The sequence below is a fragment of the Panthera onca genome, chromosome B3 (genome assembly GCF_046562875.1).
Source record: "Panthera onca isolate mPanOnc1 chromosome B3, mPanOnc1 haplotype 2, whole genome shotgun sequence".
NCBI classification, from domain to species: Eukaryota; Metazoa; Chordata; class Mammalia; order Carnivora; family Felidae; genus Panthera; species Panthera onca.
This window is the reverse complement of record NC_138344.1, coordinates 47,004,294-47,029,598: the sequence shown is the minus strand read 5'-3', so window position 1 is coordinate 47,029,598 and position 25,305 is coordinate 47,004,294. Positions and strand designations below refer to the sequence as shown.

At 43.9% G+C, this 25,305-nt stretch overlaps 1 protein-coding gene and 1 pseudogene across 6 annotated transcripts in view; one reads left to right on the top strand and one right to left on the bottom strand.

Annotated features, from left to right (window-relative positions):
* The window catches only part of CGNL1 (cingulin like 1), a 159,572-nt gene that overhangs the window by 29,450 nt on the left and 104,817 nt on the right, over positions 1–25,305 (top strand). Inside the window, exon 1 of one of the 6 annotated variants that reach the window (XM_078448642.2) lies at positions 19,849–20,017. The exons of the other annotated variants lie outside the window; for them this stretch is intronic. The gene's annotated coding sequence lies outside the window, so the exon portion shown is untranslated. Of the gene's footprint in view, positions 1–19,848; positions 20,018–25,305 lie in introns of those variants that run through there. 6 annotated transcript variants of the gene reach the window in all.
* Positions 1,109–2,111, bottom strand: LOC132669646 (sperm-associated antigen 7 pseudogene; annotated as a pseudogene).

The window sequence follows — 25,305 nt, the reverse complement described above, 5'->3', positions numbered from 1 at the left end:
ACTATGCCCTTTCCCAGGGGTCAGCACAGGACCTTTTGGCTCCTCTTTCATGAGGGGAATACTCTTGAGATTGCCATTTGGCTTCCTCCTCCCTGTGGTGTGTGCGCTCACTGAAGGCCATTCGGGATTGAATGCTGAAGAGATTACGGGGCAGCCCTGCCCTCCAGGAGCCCACAGTCTGTGATGGGAGGTAGAGAAGGGAGAGGGCAGTCCCAGTGAGTGGGCGTGGGCAGCACTGGCACATGTGTGGGGAGGGGTTGAGGGGTTCAGAAGACAGGAAACGTGGTCCAGGGGAGTCAGGGTAGGTGAGGCCTGAGGAGAGGAGGGGTTGCCAGGCAAGCTCATGGAAAGCCATGGAGCCAGCACCGGATCGCCGACGAATGGCTGAGGTGTCCTGGGAGGCAGGGTCAACAAGAAGCAGTCATTAACTGGTGTGGTACCTGAGGGAGAGGAAGAATCTAGGAAGCTTCCCAGCTTCCCGGTGGGGTTGGCATTAATGTTTTGTACTGTGCTTAGCAGTTTGAGGAAAGGATCAAATGGTCCTGGGACCTTTTGTTCTCTTGGACAATTGGAAGCTACTATAACAAGAGTAGGCATGATGGTAAGTTGGGTCTAGCCAGGGAGTTGTTTTTCTTATGAGAAAAACATAGAGAAACAAGTCCCAATAAAATGTTGTTTGGTTTGAAAAAACTACTAGAAGAGAATTACGAATGGAAAGTTTCCCTACAGAGCATCTTAACTGTAGGCTGTCTTGCGTGAGGGCGTTGCCTTCTACTATGTTGGCAGGTGGCAGTAATTCCTTCTATTTGTAAGATGGCATCAACCATCAGCCCAGAAGGTATTTAAGCTAAGAAGGTTTGGGGTTCTGGCCGGCAGGAGCTTGCCACTTAAAGAAACTGGGGTTGTGCCCTAGTTGGGGGGATCTGCTGTTTGCGGGGTAAGGGCTGCATACTTGGGAGTTAACATGGTCTAGTAAAGTGGACGAACAGGGACTTGGGGCTGGGATGGACCAGATGCCCTCAGAATCCTAGCTCTGTCATCTGTTAGCTTATAACCTTGTCCAAGTTACTAAATCTCCTTGTCCTTCAGTTTTCCCATTTTCTTTACGGGGGTGGGGAGTGTCAGGCAGTGTTTATTGAATGTTAAGTAATCCCAGCTCCATGGGGGAGAAAATTCCTAGGAGAAAGGAGAATAGAGATTAAATGCCCACCCGTGCATTCACACTCATGTGCACGCACCAGCAGACATAACACATGCGTATCCAAGCTCCAACAGTGACAAAGCAAACACCTGCCTCCCCATCCTGAGGGACAGCTGTTAGGAGCTGGTGCGGAGGTGCGGCTTCAGGATGGGTTCTAATAGCAGCAGCCTTGTCTCTCCCTGCCCCCCCCCCCCCCCCCATACCTCAGAGAGCTGGAGTGTCTGGGAGGTTAGGTGGCAACTCTTCCCTGCTCTGTTGTGGATGCTTCTTGGCCTGGGTCTCATTCAAGAGGCCTGGGCCTCTTTGATGGGACACATGTCCCTCTTGTTGGCCATGGGCACACAGCTGTAGGTCTTGTTGGGCTGTAGCATGTGGCCTGTGGCATCCTTGGCTGCCGCCTTGCCGATTAAGCGGCTGTACTTGTCCTTGTCGTCACTAGCAGGGCTCCCCACCACAGGTCCCTGCTGGGCTGCCTCCTCTTGCCGCTGGGCCAGCTCCTTCAGTTGGGGTTTCTCCTCAGCCTCCTGGGGGTTCCACTCCTCCCCAAAATGATAGGAGTCCAGCTCTTAATCTGAGCATGCAAACTCCTTTTTGAAGATCATGACATAGAGACACTCATCATCTCTGAAGGAGAAGGATGTCAGGCCAGCCACTTCCACCATATTGTGTAGGGTGCTCCTCTGTATCTCGTTCATTGGCTGAAACTTTTTCTTAATCTGCCCACTGTCTTGGATGAAATCTGACATCTCTTTCTCCATCCTTTATGAAACTCCACTTTCTGTTGTTTCTCCTGCTCCTGTAGTTTCTTCAGGCGAGCGACCTGCTCTTGGGCCTTGTGCCGAGACTCCTGGTCACCGAGACTGGGTGACTTCTCCATGGAGTTCAGGATGGAGCCTAGTAGGTCTGCCATCTTGGGAGTCAAGTTTTCCCATTTGAGCAGAATGTCAGGTTAGATGTGAACCTAAGTAGAGTGCCCTAAGTAGTGCCTGGCTCATGGTAGGCACTCAGTAAATTGTCAGTCTGTTTCCTTTGTTGATGTGGGACATGTCTGTATCACCACTGGGCAGGAACCCTGGCTTTCTGTTTATCACCTGAATGACACTTGATCCCTTGGGCAGATAGCCACCTTCTTTCTCTTGAACTCCCTGCACCTGCTTTGGCTAATAGAGGTGGGGGGGGGGGGGCGTTGTGGAGGCCTTCTTATCACTTCCTCTCTCTTTCTCATGATGTCTGCATAGTGCTTGTGAGAGTGTGTATGCGTGTGTACATGTACATCCATGTGTGTGCTTTGGGGTTGGAGGGTTGGAATGAGGAGGCTCAATAATAATGATTGAAAGAGAGGAAAAAATAAATACACTCTAAATATATCTGTTGCTATATTATTTGTTAAAGACCTGCAAAAAATCTTGTTAACTATTAGAGAAACTGTAAATAGAACTTACCAAAACTGCTTTTTCAAAATATTAAGCCTCTGCTTCCTAATTTTGTCATGGCTTTTGAGGGTGCCTTTTAATTCTTGTATTAAACGCAATACTCTTGTGTGACTTTAGTGTCTTCTCTCCTTTGCTAAAAAGATAAAATGCGGTCCTTTTCTTACAAAGAGTGAAATTTATCATGTTTGTGTCTTTTCAGATTCAGTGGAGAAAATCAGATTTACTTGAAAACGTTAAGATATCTGTAGTTTTTGTATTTTGATACAGGAGTCTGAAAATAAGCTGTGACAGTTGAGAGAACAAAAATGAGCACTGTACCACAGGCCAACTTTTGAAGGAGTTTACTAACATGTATCAAATTTCTACCATACTGGATGGGGCTCTTGTCAGTGTTTTTCTCCATGTCAGAATATGACACAAGTATGTCCTGACGTCGAGGATGTGCCTGAAGTAATTCTCATTCACTTCTTGTATAGGCTGGAGTCCCTGAGTGGATGTGTTGGGTGAGCCGGAACACCCACCCCCAGCTGCAGGCAGGAGTGGCTTCCCTCCAGTCAAGGGACTTAGTGGGGGATAAGATCTGGAGAAAACGCTGCTCTTTGGTTGTTCTCTTATCTTCTTCCCTTCTCAGCACTGTTTGGGCCATTCTTACCTCTGTACTTGTTATCTCTGGTGCTGATCACCTTGATATTTTCTCAGTATATGTAAGTGGATGATTGTTACAAGTAAATAGATGAAATCATTGGCTCCCAGATTTGGAAGAACCTGCAGGTACTGAAGGGCTGACCCTGGAGTCCCTTCTCAAACCTGCCTGTTGGCCTTCCTCCAGTGACGGGAGACTCACTGTCTATCAAAACAGCCTGGTTTAGCTTTAGGTGTCTCTAACTGTTAGAAAACCTTCCTTCCCTTAGATCGAATTGGAATTTGTGTCCCTGGCACATTTACTCATGATTCCTTTTTCTAACCTTTGGAGCCATGCAGGGCAAGTTTAATCCCTTTTCAAATGGCAGCCCTTCTGGTATTTCTATTTCATGACAATATATCCTGTTCTCAGCCCTGTTCCCCTCCTCTGTACCCAGTGCCTTCTCTTAGCTTCTGGGTCCTGAAATCATCCTGGCCACTCAAACCAGACTCTTGCTGATAGCCCCAAGCAGAGGGGGCTCCCTAACTCACCAGCGACAGCACTGATCAGCAGGGTCCATTTGGCTATTGTGGCTGCTGGACTGGTGGCTCTTTTGTCCCCAAGACTCCCTGCGTGTTCCCTGGAGGCTGTGTGCTTGGGCTGAAGATACACTTCTGAGATAGTTGGGGGTACTTGTTGTTGATTTCCAGGGAGTCTTCCCTGCCCTGCTGAATCTGGATGTTTAATTTCCAGAGATCATTGTGGTCATTGACCATCATCTGTCTCACAGCAAATTTGTTCTCTGCTACGACCCAAGTCTTTTTTCTTTTTTTTTAAAAAAAAAAATTTTTTTTAAATGTTTTAATTTATTTTTGAGACAGAGAGAGACAGAGCACGAGCAGGGGAGGGGAAGAGAGAGAGGGAGGCACAGAATCCAAAGCGGGCTCCAGGCTCTGAGCTATTAGCACAGAGCCCAATGCAGGGCTCGAACTCACGGAGTGTGAGATCATGACCTGAGCTGAAGTCGGAAGCTCAACCGACTGAGCCACCCAGGTGCCTCCCAAGTCTTTTTTTCTTAAAAAAACAAGATTTGCTCCTCCTGTGCCTTATCATCTTGGAGTCAAACAGTTAGTTTCTTCAGGGCCTTGGATTCTCCTTGTTAAACTTCATTTTCTTGGGCCTCACCCATTGTCCAGTCTGCCGATCTGTTTGGCCCCTTAACTCTGAACTCACTGCCTGTGTTTCCTGGGTTTCTGTGGTTTTCATGGTTGAGGGCATGGGCTTTAGGGTGTAAATCTCCTGTCTACCACCTACTGGGTGTATGGTTTGGGGCAAGGGCATAGTGAAGAATCTTCTAGGGCAGTTGACAGAACAGATGAGTGGTATCTTAAGGAACCCAAGGGCAGGAGGCAGCAGCCTCGGGAAATCAGAAGTGGGGAAGCGGAAACAAGATATCATCCCTGCTTCTTTCTGAATGTTTACTTTTTTTTTTTTCCTTCTCCCCTGGAGACTGACTTATGTGGCAGGCAGAATAATGTCCTCCTCCCAAGATATCTACCTCTTAATTCTGAAACCCATGAATATGTCACCTTACATGGCAAAAGGGATGTGATTAAAATAAGGATCTTGAGATGGGGCGGTTCTCTTTGGGCCCATGGTCATCACATGTTCTCATAGGGAAGGCACTCCCCACTCGGAAATCAGAGCAGGCTCCTGATGGAGGAAGCAGAGTCAGAAAATGCTACCCTACTGGCTTTGAAGATGGAGGAAGGGACCAAAGAGCTAAGCAATGCAGTCAGCTTCTAGAAGCTGGAAAAGGTGAAGGAATAGATTTTCCCCTAAAACCTCCAGGAAGAATGCGACACTAATGACACCTAGACCTTAGCCTAGTGAGACTTCTGACCTCCGTTACAGTAAAAATCAATGTGTGTTGTTCTAAGCCACTCACCTGCAAGTGCCTTCTTTAAAGTCTTTTCCATGCTGACTGTCCTCTTGCAGTCATGAGCTCCCCACCTGCTCCTTGTGCCCACGTTGGAGGCAGTGTGGACCATTCCTGCCTTGACACTTTGTTCATTGCTGTTGTCTGACTCAGGGCCCAGCATGGACCCTCCATGGGGTGGGTTCTTGGTAAATGTCTCCATGGACTTACCAAAGACTCCAAGAGAAACCTTAAGGTGCCTTTCAGAAATCTGGCTGCAGGATCAGTTCTTGGCCTCCCAGCATACAGCCCTGCCAGAAAAGGAATAAGACCAGTCCCTCATGATTCTCTCCCAGCGAGCCCTGTGTGGGCTTCCAGATGGCCACTTCTTCCCTAAGTGTTGGTGTCTGCTCGAGAGCCTCTGTGTGGTGAGTCCACCTACTTTCTGAGACTGAACAGTTGCCATGTTTTCATAGTCTTTAAATACCAGAGGTTAAAAAAAAAAAAAAACGACAGAGAGTGGGTTTTGGTGCCTTCTTTTTCTTTAATGTACTACAGTTGAAAAAGTGCTTCTACACTGAGGATTTCATTTAATCCCTATGGTGGCCCCATGAAGTGGCCAACCCTTTTTCAGTTTGTTAATTATGGGAGTGACAGCATCCAAACTCTTCATATTTTGGGGTGGAAACCCATCATCACTTTCCATGGGCCAGAGTTCATGGCAGGGCCTGCCCAGTCTCTCTCTCGTGGGTGGGGAGATGTTTCTGTTCCCAGGGCTGCTCTATTGTACCTTAAAGAGGTGGTGAGAATATTCTCATTTTCCCCTTAGAATTCCAGACAGCACTTAGCATTCTGCTTTCCTTTTCCACTAAGTCAGCATCCTCTTGTACCCTAGCCCTCTTCTCTGCTCTTAACATGGCCTCCTTGCCGTCTGGGCCTGTAGCAGTCGGCCAGCCATCTTCTCTCTGGCTTGAATTGGAGATATTTGGGAAGGCCTTCTGGGTGAGTGCTTGCTCTTGGAGACCCCTGCTGTCAGTGTGACCTGGGACTTCGTCTCGTCTCTACTGCTGGGGCGCACACAGAGGTGTTCCTTGCTGTTCTCTAGGCACGGTCCCAGCAACCGCAGCCTCAGCCTCCTTTCTCCTCGTGATCTTCTGCAGATGGTCCTCAACCTATCACCCAGATGAGTTCTAGATATTTATTTTGCAATTCGTTGATTGTCTGGAGTTAGAATGCTTTGTCCTGGGGATTTAGTGTCATAAATGGTGCTTAGAGGTTCTAGGCCCCCAACCAACATCTATTGTACTTGTTAGGTGGTCAAAATCCGGAGTCAAGACAGTGAGCTTTGGAGTCGGATAGCTCTAGGTGACTTCTGGCTGTGACACAGCTATCTGGGTAACCTTGGGTAAGTGATTCATCCTCTCTGAGCCTCAGTTGCCTCACCTGTAAATGGTAATAAGTAATAACCTCCCTGGCAGGGTTGCTGAATAATGTATTAAAAGTGCTTAGTGTAGTACTTGATGCTTGGTAAATGTTCAAGGAATGATTGGTATTATTTATTACGGTACTATTAATTATGTATCTAGTTTGATTGATAGCACCAGACATCGAATCACTATTTATACTGCCATTTCTATGGGTAAACGGATTCCAGGATTAAACTCTGTGCTAGCCATTCAGAATTGAAATGTACTTTTTTTTCCTTTTGGAGGTCTCAGATTGCTGTGGGTGAAGGAGTCTCCATTAATTAATTAATTAATTCATTCATTCATTCCGGAAACAATCGCACTGTCACATATGCTGTAGGGAACTGGGGGTAAAATGGTGAGCAAAACCCGGTATAGTTCCTGTTCTCATGGATTTTATAGTCTGATAGGGGAGACAGACATTAATTTAAAATAAAAAATCATGGAAATGTGAAAATACAGTTGCTGTGGAGGAAGCTGGGAGAGGGTCTGGGGAGATGCTGCCTGGGTGTTTGGTGGGTCTTGGGGTTGAATCTGTGTCACTGCCTGGCAGACATCGCCTGCAGCCGAATGGCTTAGGGCTTTGGCAGCAATGGGTCCAGATCGAAGCAGGGTAGTGACAGCCTGGGCTCTAGCAGGTGACAGTCTAAGGTGTCTGAGACCTCAGGGCCTGTCAGAGGGACAAGTGTTTATAAGAACGGAACAGCTGTGAAGAGTATGGTTGGGGAGGAAAGGAGACTCTGGCTTTCAGGTCAGCGCACCAGAGTCCTCAGGTGGTGCTTATTAAGGAATGTTTTAAATGGGGCTTTAACTTGGCCCCTCCTTCTCTTCAGCCCAAATGATACCCTGGTCCAAGCTTCCTGTCACTGTGGCTTCTAATAGCCAAGCGAGTGTAATTAATATCCTGTTCCATATAATAGCTTCCATCTCATCACTCATTTTGCATGACTACTTTCTTGCTCTCAATCCCTTTCTATTTCTCTGTTTTCTCCTGTTTGATTTCTCCTGCTCTGTGACTAAGTCAGCTCTTCTGTTTTTCATGCAATTAATGTTTCTCTCTTGGAGAATAATGTTCTTTGGGTCTGAGATGGAGGAGGAAGGGGGTAGAATTCTGTTAGTCCATAAGCAACATTGGTGAATAGGTTTTGTTTAATACCCCATTTAAACTCTGCCCCCCATGCTGCCTTCTCTGCGGACGGTATAGATAGCTTCAGTGTTGGCCCAGCTGTCTACTTGCTCATTCTTCCTTCCATGAACGAGATGTAGTTTGCAAGTTTCTTAGTCATTTACCTGTCCTCTTTGTCTTATGGGAAACTGTCTTCAGGTTGTATAATATACATGCCACCGTGTGTAGCCTTTGAACTCAGGAACTTGCTGGATTTCTCTTCAGGTCCCTGTGATGGGATGCTCTGTATTCATTGCGTCCTGGAAGATGATGTACCTTGTTGTTTTTCTGGCAGAGGTATTATCCAGGAGCAGTGTTTTGAGCTCTAACCAGGGTGGTATGCCTAGTGACCTGTTGAAGGACATGAGTATTTCTGTTCTGGCCATCCACCAGGCCAGAGGTGGGAGATGGGTCAGGAATTGCAGGTGTTGGCTCTGGAGTGACCACGATGACCACCACAGTGAGTTTGACTGCCTGGTGGCCTATTTTTTTAATGTTACTTAAAAACAACAACAACAACAACAACAACAAACAACCTTTCACCCTACGACCCAGCAATTGCACTACCAGGCATTTATCCACAGGGTATAGGTGTGCTGTTTTGAAGGGAAACATGCACCCCCATGTTTATAGCAGCACTATCGACAATAGCCAAAGTATGGAAAGAGCCCAAATGTCCATTCATGGATGAGGGGATAAAGAAGATGTGGTATATATATGTATATATACAATGGAGTATTACTTGGCAATCAAAAAGAGTGAAATCTTGCCATTTGCAACTATGTGGATGGAACTAGAGGGTATTATGCTAAGCGAAATTAGTCAGAGAAAGACAAATATCATATGGCTTCAATCATATGAGGATTTTAAGACACAGAACAGTTGAACATAAGGGTAAGGAAGCAAAAATAATGTAAAAACAGGGAGGGGGGCAAAACACAAGAGACTCATAAATATGGACAACAAACTAAGGGTTACTGGAGGGGGTGTGGGTGGGGGGGATGGGCTGAATGGGTAAGGGGCACTAAGGAATCTACTCCTGAAATCATTGTTGCACTATATGCTAACTAATTTGGATGTAAATTTTAAAAAATAGAAAATAAATAAAATAAAACACCCTTTTTATTTTAGAATAGTTTTAGATTTACAACAAAATTGTGATGATAGTACAGAGAGTTTTCATATACCACCCACCCAGTTTCCTCTATTAACATCATATGTTTGGTTTGTCACAATTAAGAAACAAATATTGATAAATTATTGTTAGTTACAGTCCATACTTTATTTAAATTTGCTTAGTTTTTATTTAATGCCTTTTTCCTATTCCAGGATTCCATCTGGGATACCACAGTATGTGTAGTTGTCCTGTCTTCTTAGGCTCCTGTGGGCTGTGATAATTTCTTGAGACTTTTTTTGTTTCTGGTGATGCTGACAGTTTTGAGGAGTACTGGTCAGGTACTTTATAGGATGCCCCTCTATTGCTGTTTGTCTTAGACTTTTCTCATGATTACACTAGGGCTAGGGGTTTGACAGAGGAAGATGACAGAGTAAAGTGCCATTTTCATCACAGTATATTCTATCATTATGACTTCTCACTGTTGATGTTGACTTGGGTGAAGTATGGACCTGGCTGAAGCCATGTTGCCAGGTTTATTCACTGCAAAGTTATTATTTATTCTTGTTTCCATACGGTTCCCTCTCAGGAAGTCAGTGTGTGCAGCCTCAGGGAGTGAGGAATTATATTCTCCTTCCTTTAAGGCTGAGTGTCTAGGGGCACCGGGGTGGCTCAGTTGCTTAAGCCTCAGACTTCGGCTCAAGTCATGGTCTCATGGCTCTTGAGTTCGAGCCCTGCCTTGGGCTCTGTGCTCACAGCTCAGAGCTGGAGCCTGCTTCTAATTCTGTGTCCTTTTCTCACTCTGCCCCTCCCCCGATTATGCTCGCACGTCTGTGTGCTCACTGTCTCTCAAGATCAAATAAACATCAAAAAAAAATGTTTTTAAAGTGTCTATATCAATTATTTGCACTTCTTATGCATGGGGGATTTGTCCCTTTTTCTTCATTTATGTATGTAATCATTTGTTTATATCAGCATGTATGTACTCATAGGTATTTATTTTTATACTTTGGGTTTTAACACTTCATTATCTGTTGCTCAGTGTGTTCCAGCTTTGGCCTTTGGAAGCTCCACGTCTCTCACACATATCTCCATTATTGTGGGCATTGTGGGTTGTTTGTTTTGTTTATTTTTTAAAGCACTTCCTTACTTTTTGACACTACAAGATGCTCCAGGCTCTTTTGTATACTTCCTGCCCCCCTCCTGGAATCAGCCATTTCCTCAAGCATCCCTGGTTCCTTTTACTAGAGAATTTATTGGCATTATAAAGCAAGATCTGGGTGCCGGGTGTGCCCATGGCTACTGTAATATTGTTGCTTCTAAGCCCTCTTGGCTGACAGAGCAAGGAAAAACATGTATATACTCTATTTATAAATATGTAATTATCTGTATCTGTATTGTGCTGAACATGAGTTCACGCTGATGTCTCCAACTTGAATCCACTATCATTAGATCATTCTAGCCCTTCTGCCCTTGCGTATCTGTAGCTTCCCACTCCCTCCAGTGAGAAATAAGGCCCCACCCATCCGCCATCTGTTTACTTGTTTGACCAGTCGCAGTATACGTGTGCTTTCAGCATTGTTAACCCTCCTTCCTCGGGAACAACTTTATCAACTACAGTAAAATATCTGTGTCTGGTTCCTTTTGGTCTTAGGACCTCCACTCATTTCTAGAATTACTTAGATCATTTCCTTTTCCCTCACCCCCTTCTGTGAAGTTTTTTCATACATTTGTAATACAAATAGGTTCTTCTGGTCTGATGACTCTTTAGGAGAGAGAAATGGGGAGGTGAAGACTCAGCTGTCAGGGAACTGAGTTAGAAAAACTTGGGGACATTTAATTATATCTACCAAATATTTGGTGGTTCTTTGCCACTGGATGACAGGATCCTTACAATCTTTTCTCTCCCTGCTTCCTTTTGTCCCTACCCATTTGCTATGGACTAAAGGTTTATGTTCCCCCCAAATGCAAATGTTGAAGTCCTAACCCTTGAGGTGATCATATTTGGAGATGGAGCCTTCAGGAAGTAATTAGGATTAGATTAGGTTGGGTCATAAGGGTGGGGCCCTCATGATGGGAGTAGTGGTTTTGGAAGAAGGGGGAGAGAGAGATTTCTTTGCACACACAGGCACTGAGGGAAGGCCATGTGATGACAGCGAGAAGTCTACCGCCTATAAGCCAGGAAGAGAGATTTCATCAGGAACCGAATTGGTTAGTACTTTGATCTTGGACTTCCCAGCCTCCAGAACTGTGAGAAATAAAGTTCTGTTGTTGAAGCCACTCGGTCAGTGGTACTTCTTGTGAGCAGACTAATGCCGCCCTGTATATGGAAGGATGGGCACCACTGTTGTGGAGCCGTACTGTTGTGGAGCCGTTTCATAAACCATATCCTCCATTCCCTTTCTACCTTTAAACAACAAAGGGACCTCTCTTCCCTCTGGTGATCTGGGGTAGGAGGTAGGTTTAGGTAGTGGTCTTAGTGGTACATTTATAAATGAGAGCTCCTGGGTAGAGCCTCTGTTGGAATTGTCTGATGCTATCTAATGGGATGCTTTTGGCCAAAGTAAGCCTTAGGATCAAGGGAATACTGCTCACTGGAAAGATTATAATCACCTAGTTGGAGAAAAACATAACCCCATTCCCCAAACATACTGAGCCTACCTGGGAGCAGGAGGGCCTGGTTTTAGAAGCAGGAAGAGCACTGAGAAGGGTCTGGGAGCATGCTCTCCGGTGGCTCGGAGCTGGACTCGTCTCCCTGCTCTTCACTGTGGTCAGCCAGACAGCATCATGTGCTCCCGTCCTGCCCAAGATCGTGAGCTTGGAAGTGCTTTGTAAGCCAGAACATGGCAAGGTGGATGTGAGTGGTGGTTAAAAATTCCATATTAAAGGCTGAGGCTTCCTTGAGGCAGATTTTTCTCTGGGATGCTGATTTTGAGTTCTTTGTGTTTCTAGTTTCTTTAGACAGATCATCATGTCTTTGCCTTACAGCTGTCTGCTCACTCCGTGTAAGTAGAGAAGTCACAGGAGCTGTCCCTGGCATGGGAAACAGAAACAAGCCTGACGCTCCAGAGAAATGTGTGACCCTCTACGCTTACAGATGGGCAATTTTAAAACCTCTTAACTGCCAGGGAGGGACTTCCTTTCATTGTTTTCCTTTTGTGTTTCTTCCTTTTCCTCTTCATGTTTTCTCTTTCCTTTGTAGTGATCTTTTTCATGTCTAGGATTAAAAAAAAAAGTTATTTACTTTTATTGGCTGTTTCATTTCACAACTTGGCACCTGTTTTGATAGGAATGTCTGCTTCCTGCCACCGTCAGGACAGTCAAAGAGTACAGGGTAAATTTGCCAGGGCTTCACAGCATGATTTCTAGTGCTGTAACTCCTAGAAGGCTCCCCCTGGGGAGAGTGAGCCAGGAAAACAAATTACACTTTGGGTTTTAATACAAAACCTTTCTAAATTCAGCCCTTAGGAGAAAAATAAGACCTTTGTACATTCTTCTTTTGCAGTGTTTTTCTATATGGTCATCACTTACCCATGTTGAAGTGTATGTGTTAATGTTCAACATTAGGCTGATGTCCAGAAGTTAGTTTTAGACATTACAGCTCGGAGTAGGTTAATGTTTAGTATATAAGCATTTAGAAGAGTACTTGGTGCATAGTGTGAATGTTTAAGGGTTAATTACATTATTACTATTTATTATTATTACTATTATTAACTAATGAACAGCTCCCATGTGGTATGTTGTGGGACAGTAAGACAGAGATGAGGGACCTAACGTCAATACTGGGTGTAGGCAGAGGAGAGTAAGCTGAAATTGCTGTTCTGGCGAGTGAGAAGTGATAATGGGGATAGGAACGGATCCCAGGGCAGTGGTTTGCATCTAAAAACTTGGAACTAAGGAGCTTGAAAGTGGTTCCTCTAACAGAAGTCAAGGGTATGTTGCGTGGTCTCTGAAAACCCTTCCACCTTTAGATTGTGATTCTATGTAGACTCCCCTCTGCTTGGAGTATGACTGGGTGGGCATGGGCATTAATAGGTCAAGGGGAGACCAACAGAGGAGAGGGGAAAAGAGTGACTTTTTTCCCCTTTGGATTCTTTTGGGTTGGAATTGTTTATGTCTTTTCTGGCATTCCCAGGGTGAAAAGGTATTTCCATGTGCTTTGCCGTTGGTCTAAATTAAATGCAGACTGTACTTGAGCTGCTCTTGGCATACCCTTGGAGGTTCAGCTGCAACTGGGGACAATAGGCAACTGCCAGGGGGAAGGAGAAAAGTAATATTCCATTCAAGTAGGTAGGGTCTGGCTCAGAATTCTTTGAGTGTGAATACCAGGTTTTGCGTTTCGTTGGCACCCCCCCCCCCCCAAATCCGGGCTGCAAACACATCCCTGGGAATTGGAAACAAATTCTGCAGATAGCTCATTTTGGGGTGGAAGGATAGTGGGGTGGGCAAAGGAGGCACCGAAGTTTTCCCTGCCTGTATTTTTGTGTTTTAGTTTCTATGATAATTGACATTCCTTGGAAGAGTTGTCTTTACTCTGTTCTTTTGCTGGTCTGCTCTGATCATGTTTCCCTGCCTTCCTGCTCAGTGACAGAGCTCTTGTCAAGGTTACCTTTGATCTCCATCCTGTTTAATACTGGGATAGTTCTCTAGTCTTCACTGACTTACTAGCAGCATTTGCCTTATTGGACCTTCCTTCCTTTTTGAACCCCAGCTTCTGTGGGCTTGGAGGCCACCCCACTCTCCTGGTTTTCTCCGGCCCCCTGGCAGTCCCTACTCTATGTCTTTGTTCCTTCTCTTCTCACTCCTCAGTGTTGTTGGGGTGGGGCTTAGGCCCTCCTGGTGGATCTTGTTAAATGCAGATAATGATTCACTAGGTGTGGGTGGGACTTAAGAGTGCATTTCTCACAAGCTCCCACGGGATGCTGTTACTCTGTCCAGGAGCACACTGTGCAGCGAGGCACTGGGGCTCTGTCCTCTGCCCCTGCATCTGCATGACTTCCTAGTGGAGCTCATCCAGCCACTGGCTTTCAACATCATTTGACTCCCATTGGTGACTAACTACCTGACTTGGGATGAGACCAGAGCCCTTTGGGATTCCCGCATACCCCCATCATTTGGCTCCTGCCCACTGCTCTGTGCTCCCCTGCTCCTCCCCTGCTCACCTCTTAATTAGTTCTGGCCAGGTTGGCTTTCTTGCTGATTTTCTAACTCGAATCATAAATCCCTTTCTTGGGAACTCTAAACTTGGTGTTGTGTCTACCTGGCCCTTGCACGACTTTGCAAAGATCTCCTGATAGCCTTCAAATCAGGTGTCTCCCTCTCGGAGAGAGCTTCCTTGATCATTGTAGCTCAGAAGGACCTTCACCACCACCTTGCACTCTTCTTGCCCTGCTTCCTTTTCCTCATAGCATTGTCGCTGTATGAGTTCCTTGTTTGTTCTCCCCACTAGAGCGTAAGTTCTATGGGCAACTGCCTTGGAAGGGGGCCTAGCACAGAGGGGCTCTCCATGAGAAGTTGTTAGTGACTAAGGGAAACATTAGCATCAGTCAGCATACCCTGAGTGATGAGGTGACAACTGGATACCAACACTCAGTTCCAATGGCTGTGTTTATAAGGGTTGGGTTTAGGTAATAACATCATATTTCAATGATCATGATGTGTTGGGAAAACACGGAGATACAGTGGGTATGTAAATGAGGCCATCACACCATGTGAATACCCAGTAGTTTTATGACCAGACTGCACAAAGGGAGGTTTCATAGTCGTTTGAATTAAAAACTGGGCACAAAAAACTGCACAGTGAAACCATGAAAATCTGCACTGCATGGGTCAGTGTCTTTTTGTTCACACCCGGTATCATGATTTAGTTTCAGCAAAATTAACATTATCCTAGATACAAATTTATGTTGTGAATTTGAATTGTATTGGCTTCTTTAAAAAAAAAAAGAAAAAGTTGTGTTCTTTTTTTTTTTTTTTTTTTTTTTAACATTTATTCATTATTGAGAGAGAGAGACAGAACATGAACATGGGAGGGGCAGAGAGAAGGGGAGATACCGAACCCAAAGTAGGCTCCAGGCTCCGAGATGTCAGCACAGAGCCTGATGCGGGCCTCGAACTCACAAACCACAAGATCATGACCTGAGCCGAAGTCGGACACTCAACCGCCTGAGCCACCCAGGTGCCCTGAATTGTATTGGCTTCTTAAATGTATTTTTAAAAATTGCATTGGCTTCTTAAATGTATTTTTTTTAAACGTGGTTGTATGGTATCATAGGAACTATAATGGTTTTATATTTGTACAGTAAGTTAACACTAAGGGTCTTTGAGAACATTTTCTTTAAGGCATCTGTACATTATACAAGCTTGTGAAAGACGAAAATAGGGACACCTAGGAATACGTTTTAATGTTTCAAACTGCTTGTGAAAAGCTATTTTTAACAAAATAAGATTAGTGGGCTGAGTGGGCTATTTTAGCATGCTTTCAAGAGAGTGAAATTTTGAAACATCCATATTCCTATGAATACCAAAGAATATACTGATAAATCCCAAAAGGATAAAATATGTAATATTTTTGTTTTTTTACATAGTTGAAACTTCTGTTTCTGGTTACTGCTTCAATTTCTAATCATTGAAAGACATCATGAATTGTACAACTTCCGTACCGGAGACATCTGCATAAAACATTGTTATTTCTGTATAAAACAAAGATAATGGAATTGATGGCCTTTGCCCATCACTGCCGGGGCTGGGGTTACAAAGGTGTGCAGGGAGAAGCTCCCAGTTCTGACTTGACCTTGGTGCTTCTGGCCCCACGAGACCAGAGAGGAGGGGTTCTGCACTTGGGAAATGAGACCCAAGAGCAGACAGATTCTTGCTTTGAAATGACCTGTGAATGGTACTTGCAGACACATTTCATTTGAATACATGGCGTTTGTTTATATCGTGTTCATTTCTGTCTTTGTACCTTAGGGCTGCTCTAACAAAATACCAGAGACTGGGTAGGTTATAAACAACAGAAATGGACTTATCACAGGTTTGGCCGACTTTGAAGATAAAGGCTCCAGCCTGTGATGTTCTGGTGAGGGCCCTCTTTCGGGTTTCATAGCTCATGCCTTCTTGCTGTTATCTTCAAAGGGTGGAAGGGACTAGGGGACTCTCTGGCATCTTTTTTAAAAGAACACTAATCCTGTTCATGAGGGCTCCACCTTCAATGACCTAACGCCTCCCAGAGGCCCTACCTCCTAGTAGCATCATCTTTGGGGGTTAGAAATTCAACATGAATTTGGTGGTGGTGGTGGGGCACAAACAATGGCAACTTCCATTTATAATTCAAGGCTGTCGTACTAATGAGCTCAGCCGTGTGGAGCTGTGCAGCCCGGGAGGCTGGGGCAGAAGATGAAGAGTGGAGTGTGAAGGTAGGGATGGGGTGGGTGGGGGTGTTTCAGGAAAGAAGAAGGCAGGTGAGGGCCTCAGAAACGCTCACGTTATCTAAAAGAACTACCCGTTCTCTAATTACCCGAGTAACCGGTGAGAGCAAGATGCAGCATGTTTGGTGTGACTTTGGCCTCTGGGATAGTCCCCCTTCCCCTGCCACGCGCCCAAGAGTTTATCAGGCTTCTGGCATCACCAAACATTAGGGGTAATAACTGATGAACAGAAAACCTGCATTTGCACATGTGGGAATCTGCTAGGTTTCTATTTCAGGTTTATTTTAATTTGCTATTTTACGATTTTTGGGTGGCTACACACTGTTACCTTTTGTTTTTAACAGTCCTGCTGTATGATACTGAGTAAGCTTCTGGGGACAAACCCAGGTGCCTGTCATTTGTAGCAGTCTTGCTGGGTCCTGTGCAGATAGCTGAGAGGTACATTTAAGGCACCTGGTTGGCTTATGAATCGATGCCTGAAGGGAAGTGGGAAGACTGCATGCCATGGACCCTTCCTGGATGGCTCTGGATTTTGCTCTCATTTGGCCAGGTTTGCTCATGACACTGACTCCTGCCATCTTTTCTTTGATGTGGGCAAAGGTGGACAGATTTCCCTGGTCATCTTATTTTGAGTGACCAGGAAGAGATACTTTGCAGAAGGCATAACGTATATTCCAGGGGAGAATGTTTAGCTTTGGAATTCACTTGGCAGAAATTGCATTTGAGGAGGTTCTAGGAACAGGGCTTATTCTAGCTGGCCTTGTTGGAATTCCACAGTGTCCTCTTTACTTCCCTTAGGAGACGCTTCATAACCCAGGGCCTGCTTTCTGCTTTTGGAGCACACACATCATATGAATGTGGCTGTCCAGGGTGGGAAGAAAAGCCACAATAATCCTGATGTTCAGGTTCTAGTGTTTTATTTTTTTAATTAAAAAAATTTCTTTAATGTTTATTTTTGAGAGAGACAGAGCATGAATGAGGGAGGGGCAGAGAGAGAGGGAGACACAGAATCGGAAGCAGGCTCCAGGCTCTGAGCTGTCAGCATAGAGCCTGATGCAGGGCTCGAACTCATGAGCTATGATATCATGACCTGAGTTGAAGTCAGACACTCAACTGACTAAGTCACCCAGGAGCCCCAGGTTCTAGTGTTTTAAACAGCGACACATATAACAGCTGAAGGTAGGAGTATGTGTGAAAGGTGGGCATAGGAGATTTGTTTTGGAAAACCTTGACTTTTTAAAAATTGTTCCCATTTTAAAAGGAGCTGTGTGCATCGTGCATACGTTACTAATTAGTTCATTCATTTGTTCATTTGGTGCCTGCCATGTGTAAGACGCTGCCAGGAATATGGCAAGCAGGAAGGCCTCCTTGAAGAGTAACTCTTCTTTTTTTTAATTAAAAAAAATTTTTTTATGTTTATTTATTTTTGAGACAGTGAGAGATGGAGCACGAGCGGGGGAGGGACAGAGAGAGAGGGAGACACAGAATCCTAAGCAGGCTCCAGACTCCTAGCTGTCAGCACAGAGCCTGACGCGGGGCTCGAACTCACAAACCGTGAGATCATGACCTGAGCCGAAGTCGGACGCCCAACCGACTGAGCCACCCAGGCGCCCCTGGTTCTTTGTTTTTATAGTGGCAGGACAACTTGCCTTAAAATATCAAGAACAATTTTATTTAGTTATTAATTTTTTTAATGTTTATTTTTGAGAGAGAGAGAGACAGAGTATGTGAGTAGGGGAGGGGCAGAGAGAAGGGAGACACAGAATCCGAAGCAGGCTCCAGGCTCTGAGCTGTTAGCACAGAGCCTGACACGGAGCTCAGACTCACAAATGGCAGGATCATGACCTGAGCCAAAGTCAAACGCTCAACTGACTGAGCCACCCAGGCACCCCGGCAAGTAGGTTTTATTTTATGTCTACACTAATTGTCAGTGACTACAGGGGTGTAGTGTTGAGGAGGATTTTGAGGCTAGATTTCGGCTTGTAGAAAAAAGGCAGTGATCGATAACCTTGTGTTTATGTATTTTGGGCTTAGGCTCCCTATAGGAAACTGTAGCACAAATGTCCTGGATCTGTCTCTGGATAAGATCTTTTCTGTGTGCTTGGCAACATACAGACATCCGTTTATACTTGCAACAGTTGTTTATTAAATTTCCACTGTAGACATAGCACTGTACTTTAGATTCTCAGCTGTCTGGGTTCTTAATTAGTTAATAACTTATTTCAGGATGTTGATGGTTAAGAGCTGTTTGGTTAACCAGTGTGGTTTTTAGTCTCTGACTCGTAAGTATTGAAAAACATTTTATGATCAAAGTTACTTTCTTGTAGCCATAAATGCCACATTCCTTATTTTTCACTTATTATTTCCTGTTATTTTGTTTAGCATACAATATATGATTTAATTTTCTCAATTACCAAATACACTCATCATCAATAATCTGGCTTTAGTGATAGGGAAACATTCAGAGATGATAAAGAACTTGTCCAGAGCCAGGATTTGACTTGAGTCAAATGTCAGACACATTCCCCACCCTTGCACCTTGGTGCTGTGTTCCCAGAATTGCACACTTCTTTTTTTTTTTTTAATGTTTTTATTTATTTTTCAGACAGAGAAAGAGAGAGCATGAGCAGGGGAGGGGCAGAGAGAGAGGGAGACACAGAATCTGAAGCAGGCTCCAGGCTCTGAGCTGTCAGCACGGAGCCTGACGCAGGGCTTGAACTCATGGACTGTAAGATCATGACCTGAGCCGAAGTCGGACACTTAACCAACTGAGCCACCCAGGCACCCCCAGAATTGCAAACTTCTATCTCTTGGCCCTGCACTGGGAGGAGAATTGTTTAGAAATGATTTCAGGGTTAAGAGGTAAAAAGGGATGAATAACATATCATCAACATTGTTTGGACACAAATTCTGTATTTTTTTCAGAATGTATTTATATTCCATGTGGAATATAAAATGTCAGGCAATGAATTTTAGAACTGAAGTTGGGAATGTAAGAACACTATAAATTTATTGATAATACACATGCCAAGCAGGTAAGGAAAGAGGAGTGGGATCAAAATGACAAAAGTGGAACAGAGACTGATGTGATGGAGACCATCCATGGGGACAGGAGGAGCAGACTTCCAGAGGCGAGGTGGGGGTCTCTGGAAACCCAGCTTGGTGTCCGTGCTCCAGTTTGAGTGTGGTTAGACTGGTTAGTCCTAGTGACCCCCGATCCTTAGACTCCTGGATGACCAAAGTGTCCATCCCTAGTATAAAAGGAACCTTTCTACAGACTCCCCCCACCCCCTCCTCTAGCCACTTTCCTTTTTGTATGAGGGGAGGGTATGTAGGAGGAAGCGGCAGCCTTCAATATTAAAAGCTGAATTTATTCCCCCTAAATAGAAAACTTTCGGTTGTCATTCTTACCTTCTTCAAACCACACTGAACTACGTAGGTTAGACAGCAACTCTGCTGTCATTTTCAAACCTCAAAGCTTATTTTTGAAACTGTTTTCCCAGGGAGTTCTGAAGGCTTGACAATGTGAAGACATTTCCTTTGAAATCTTAAAAGTTTGATCAGTTTCCTATGTTTGCACCACAGAACAGATAGGAAGGAAGGAAGGAAGGAAGGAAGGAAGGAAGGAAGAAAAGAAAAAAAGAAAAGAAAGAACATAAAGCTTAGTTGAGGTAAGACTGCCTCTTTCTGTCATGTTTGGGAATGAGCACATTTAAAAACCCGTCTGCATTTTGCTAATATTAGGCTTTCCGCATTCTGATTTTTCACTTTTATCTAGTTGACATTCTACTGTGGATACTTCCCCTAAAATTCATGTCTTCCCACCTGTCCTACAAGTGGTCTTTTAAGAGTGAATGTTTTGTCCACTCTTTACACATGTTAACTTGTGTGTATCATCAGACTGGCGGCAGCTTCCCTCGGAGCGAGACAGTTACAGGATCCCACTCAGGGGACATTACTTTTTGGTTTGTCGCTCACTTCCTGTTTCTTGGAATTAAGTTCAAGACTGCTCTGAGGAAGCTCATTAGCTCCCTGCCTCTGCTTTAGATGCTCTTTTAAACGACTTGTATGATAAAATAAGAATTACTCATTCCATGCAGACATACACAGAATTCTTTTCCTGTGCCAGGTGCTGTGCTGGGGGCTTGAGCCAGCCTGGCCTCGCTCGTGGGGACTGTCATCCTCAGGACGGAGGGCAAGCCATGGCGGAGACATTTCCAAATGCCTAGTGGTGTTTCCCCCGTAGCTAGGAGAGCCTCCGGAGTGGCTAGTGACTATGTTTCCAGGTCTTGGGGGTTCCCCTGGGAATTAGAGCAGTGAGGTAGGGATGTGTGGCCCAGCACTGTCACTAATCTCTGTGCTCAGCTGATAACATGTGATGGCCCAGAGAGAGGAAATGTTTCTGTCTGGCATATGTTCCTACTTCCAAGTGCTAAGCTCTTTGTTCTTACTCAGAAACATACTCATTGATCTCGCTAACTAAAGCAATTATCATCATTTAGTGGTCTTTTCCAAAAGCATTATTTCCACTCCAAAACACCACTTTTATTTGCCAAGTGTCACAATGTTACATCCTGGCAATTGGTCCACATTTATTGCCAAATTATGTAAGTCCTTGGTTGGGCTTAGTCCCCAACTGAGCAAATGTGTCTGTGGAGAGCATTAGGATTGTGGCATGGCCTGGTATCTGAAAATGAACAGCTGTCCTTAAACTCATTCATTAATTCAGTGTTTACACTGTGATTGGGAAGGAAATCCACATTTGTTTAAAACACCCGTGCCCAGCTGAGAAATGTCATTCTGTGAAAATATTGGATTGAGGTTTGTTGTCAAGGAAATGTAAATAGTGGACATTTCATGAAATTCAAATATGTGGATTAATTTACTAACAGGGAGCTAAGATTATAATAAACCAAGGTGGCCTTATTCAAAGATTGAAATGTAATTAGTGTTGACTGTAGTAGCAGCAGCTAATGAAAAGGGCTGTAAAACCCTCGAAAAGAATTTTCTTAATAAATATTAGAAGAAATATTTTCATAGAAAACTCAGAGTCAGCATAGAAGAGATTATTGGTGAGGAAGTTGTGACCCATTTAGCAAATATCATAAACAAAGCATTGCAGGGAGTAAAGTTGTTTGTTCAGAAGCTCTTATGTTAAAAAAGTACTTGTTACGAACTTGAATGAATACGAACACTTGTAGAGATCCAGGATAAAACGTGCCAGTCCTGCTCGGAATCAGGATTGAGACACACCCGGTCATCTTGGTCCTGGCCTTTGTGCGTTGCTTCTTCAGCGTAAGGCACGTTGGCTGTTCTTATTCTAGTGTTGAGGTGTTCTATAAATATTACTAGCCTCGTCAAGCTAGATCAGTTTAAAAGCAGGCGACTTACCTTTTTCAAAATCCCACTCAAAAGATCATAAAGGCGAAAAAATGTTAAAAGCTACGAAGACGAAGAATGGCAGTGTAGACCCTGTGGAGATGAGCTCGATCACACACAGAAGAGTGACCGTTGTATTGGTGGGGTGATTGGGCTTCAACCTGTGGTGGCAGTGGTGGAGAAAGGAGGTGACTTTACTAGAGAGCCGCTGGGAGGCTCAGGGATGGAAGGCATGAAGCCTGGGTTGCCATAGGAGGCAGGGATGAGGGGCCAAATTCTAGGGAACTGTGTAAGTGCCTTGAGAACCGGAGCAGCTAGCTGTCCAGGGCCTCGTCTACACCCTGGATATCTGGATACCCACGTGCTTCTGTTCTGTTGCCCACCCTGAGGAAGGGAAGGGAGTATGGGTGGCTGAAAATAAAGGGATTGAATGAAAGCTGGGACCTCCACACTCTTCCACTGCCCTGTCTCACAGTGCCCGCAGCCAGGCCTGGGCAGCCCCAGCGATGGATTGGGAGATTCCTTCCTTGAGAAATCAAACTGCGCCAGAAAAAAATGCTCCAGATCCTGAAATGTGCGTGTCCCTCACTGGAAATCTTGGCACCTTTCCACGCCCATTACTTGACGCTCGCTAGCTAATAACTCCACTGCACACACACAGAGCCTCCAATCTGCTTTTAGGAATTCACTGCTAAATAGGATTGGGCAGCCAAGGATCCCAGTCTTATTAGGAAAGGTTTCAACATGAAAGAAAGGACCAAAACAAACCAGAAAGGAGAAACCTTATAGCAGATGCAGATACAGCAGAAAGCAGAAAAAACTTATTTTTTTGAAAAAAGTTATAGTTAGTATCTTCCAAGGGAGAGAAGCTATCTTATGTCTAAAATGAGAATAGCGTTTATGACACAGGAACACTTGGAGAACAAAAAGGAGATAAGGGGGATGATAAATACTTGAATTTTTTAAAAAGTTGAGGATGTAGCTCTCAAGTAGAATTAAAAGGACAGAATTGAGAAGTGGATAAGAAAAGAAAATTGAAACAGCCTAACAGATACAACATTACTAATATATTACATGCAAAGACCAAAACAGTTCTCTGAACATTATCAGAGAAATAATAAGAACGTTTCATAGAACTGATGACATGAATTTCCAGATTGAAGAACTACATTAAACGCCCATGTTTTATAAAAGTGCCCAGTCTTACAAAACCCTCATTCATATAAGTCATGGTGAAATTTCAGAATAGCAGAGACAAAGAAAAGGTCCTAAAAACTGTGGGAGAAAAAGAAACAGGGCACACTTGGAAGAAAGGATGTCTTAATAGTAGAATTCTTAACAGCATCCCTGGAAGCTACAGGATAATGGAAGTAATACTTTAAAAAATTGGAGAGAAATTTATTTCTTAGAAAAATTGTTTTTAATAATTTATTTTTTTGAGAGAGAAGCAGAGCGCGAGCAGGAGAGGGGCAGAGAGAGAGAGGGAGACACAGAATCCGAGGCAGGCTCCAGGCTCTGGGCTGTCAGCACAGGGCTTGCAGGGCTTGAACTCACGAACCATGAGATCATGACCTGAGCTGAAGTCAGATGCTTAACCAACTGAACCACCCAGGCGCCCTGAGGGAAAATTATTTCTAACCTGGATTCTAAATCCAGCTGGCCTATCAATCAAAAGTAAGCATAGAGTAAAGACATTTTTCAAAATACAAGGACTGGAAAAGTTTACTCTCTTGGGTCTTAAGAAGCTACTCAGTTGTGCTCTGTCAGACCAATTGGGTAAACCAAGAACAAGGAAGGTCCAAAACTTAGGAAACAATATGGTGCAGAAGGAAAAGAGTAACCAGACCTTAATAGAGAGCAGGAGGATTGGCGGCTGCACCAGGGGAAAAGGGCACCAGATCATCTAATATGTTGGTTATTTGAAAATGAATACAGGCAAGCATCTAACATGTCATGTAGCAGATGAAAGAATTTAAGGTTAGGTATATTGAAATGAAGGCAAGTGCAAATAGCAATCACATATTAACTCTAGAAAAGTTAAATATTTTAAGGAGAGATGGCCATAGTTTTCAGGTTGGCTCTTTAATGAATAAACATTTATATAATCATAACTGTATATATTAATATAAAAATATATTACCATAATAATACAAATATAAATAATATTGAGAAGCTAGCAGAGTGAGAAATTGGTATGTATGGTGTGTCCCATGTGTAAAAGGGACACAAAGTTGCTGCGAGGCACAGTAGTGAGCAACATAGAGGTGTATACCAGAGAAACAGCTAAAATTTGCAGTTGGTTTCCTCTGGGGACTGTGATCGGGATGGGGAACGGAGGCTGAAGAGTCCAGGTTTTCATTATGTCTTGTTTTATTTTGATTAAAATGAAATCACTTAATTCTGTTAGTATAACTCTGAAAGTAAAAGTAGGCATAATGACATAATTGGGATTGGTGACTTAATAATGAATTTGCAGATGAATATACCACTCTAAATTGTTCTTCTTTGTAAAATTGGAGGTGATGACATCTAACATATTTAGCATTTAAAAGAACAGTCACCAGCAGAAGTGACAGCACCATGCTAGTAGGAGACAGCTACATCCAGGAAGACTTAAGGCAAATTGAAAAGATGAAATAAGTAAGGATGTATGATAGCTGAATAAATAATTGCTAAAGTTGTATGGATGTATTTTGAATTCCATGCTTTAAAAAAGAGACTATGTCCATTACCCATTAAATGTTGGCAAAAATTGTCCCTACAGAGGAAACCTCAGTACATTTAAAAAGGAAGGAATAGGGGCGCCTGGGTGGCGCAGTCGGTTAAGCGTCCGACTTCAGCCAGGTCACGATCTCGCGGTCCGTGAGTTCGAGCCCCGCGTCAGGCTCTGGGCTGATGGCTCGGAGCCTGGAGCCTGTTTCCGATTCTGTGTCTCCCTCTCTCTCTGCCCCTCCCCCGTTCATGCTCTGTCTCTCTCTGTCCCAAAAATAAATAAAAAATGTTAAAAAAAAAAAAAATAAATAAAAAAAAAAAATAAAAAGGAAGGAATAATATAAGTTTAATTTTCTGGCTACAGTGCATGTAGAAATTAACAACATAGAGAAATAAAGATCCTCTAAGCCAAAACAACACAACAGCAAACATATTGGATGTGAAAAAACTTTCTGAGAAACAACTCATGGGTCAAAGAAGAAATCAAAACCACAAATTGAAACTATTTAGGAAATAATGATAGAAACATTACTGTGGTGGAAGTTATTGGCTGCTCTCCGAGTGTCTGTTTGCTTCTGCCTTTTTACTAACACCACATTGATTTTTTTCAGTGTCAGTGACCAGCTAAAAATCTGTTCCCCAGTCCATCCTTGTACATGGGGGTGGACATATGATCAAGTTCTCACCAATGAGGTAGATACAAAGTAATATTGATGGATGGGACTTTCAGGAAATCTCCTTAGAAAGGTTGACTCAGCTGGCCTGATAAACCTTTGGCATATGTGATGCTGGTTAGCCAATCATAAAGTGTCTAATACATGCTACAAGTAGATGACTGGAAAGATAAAAGAGGTGTTGCTCAGAAATA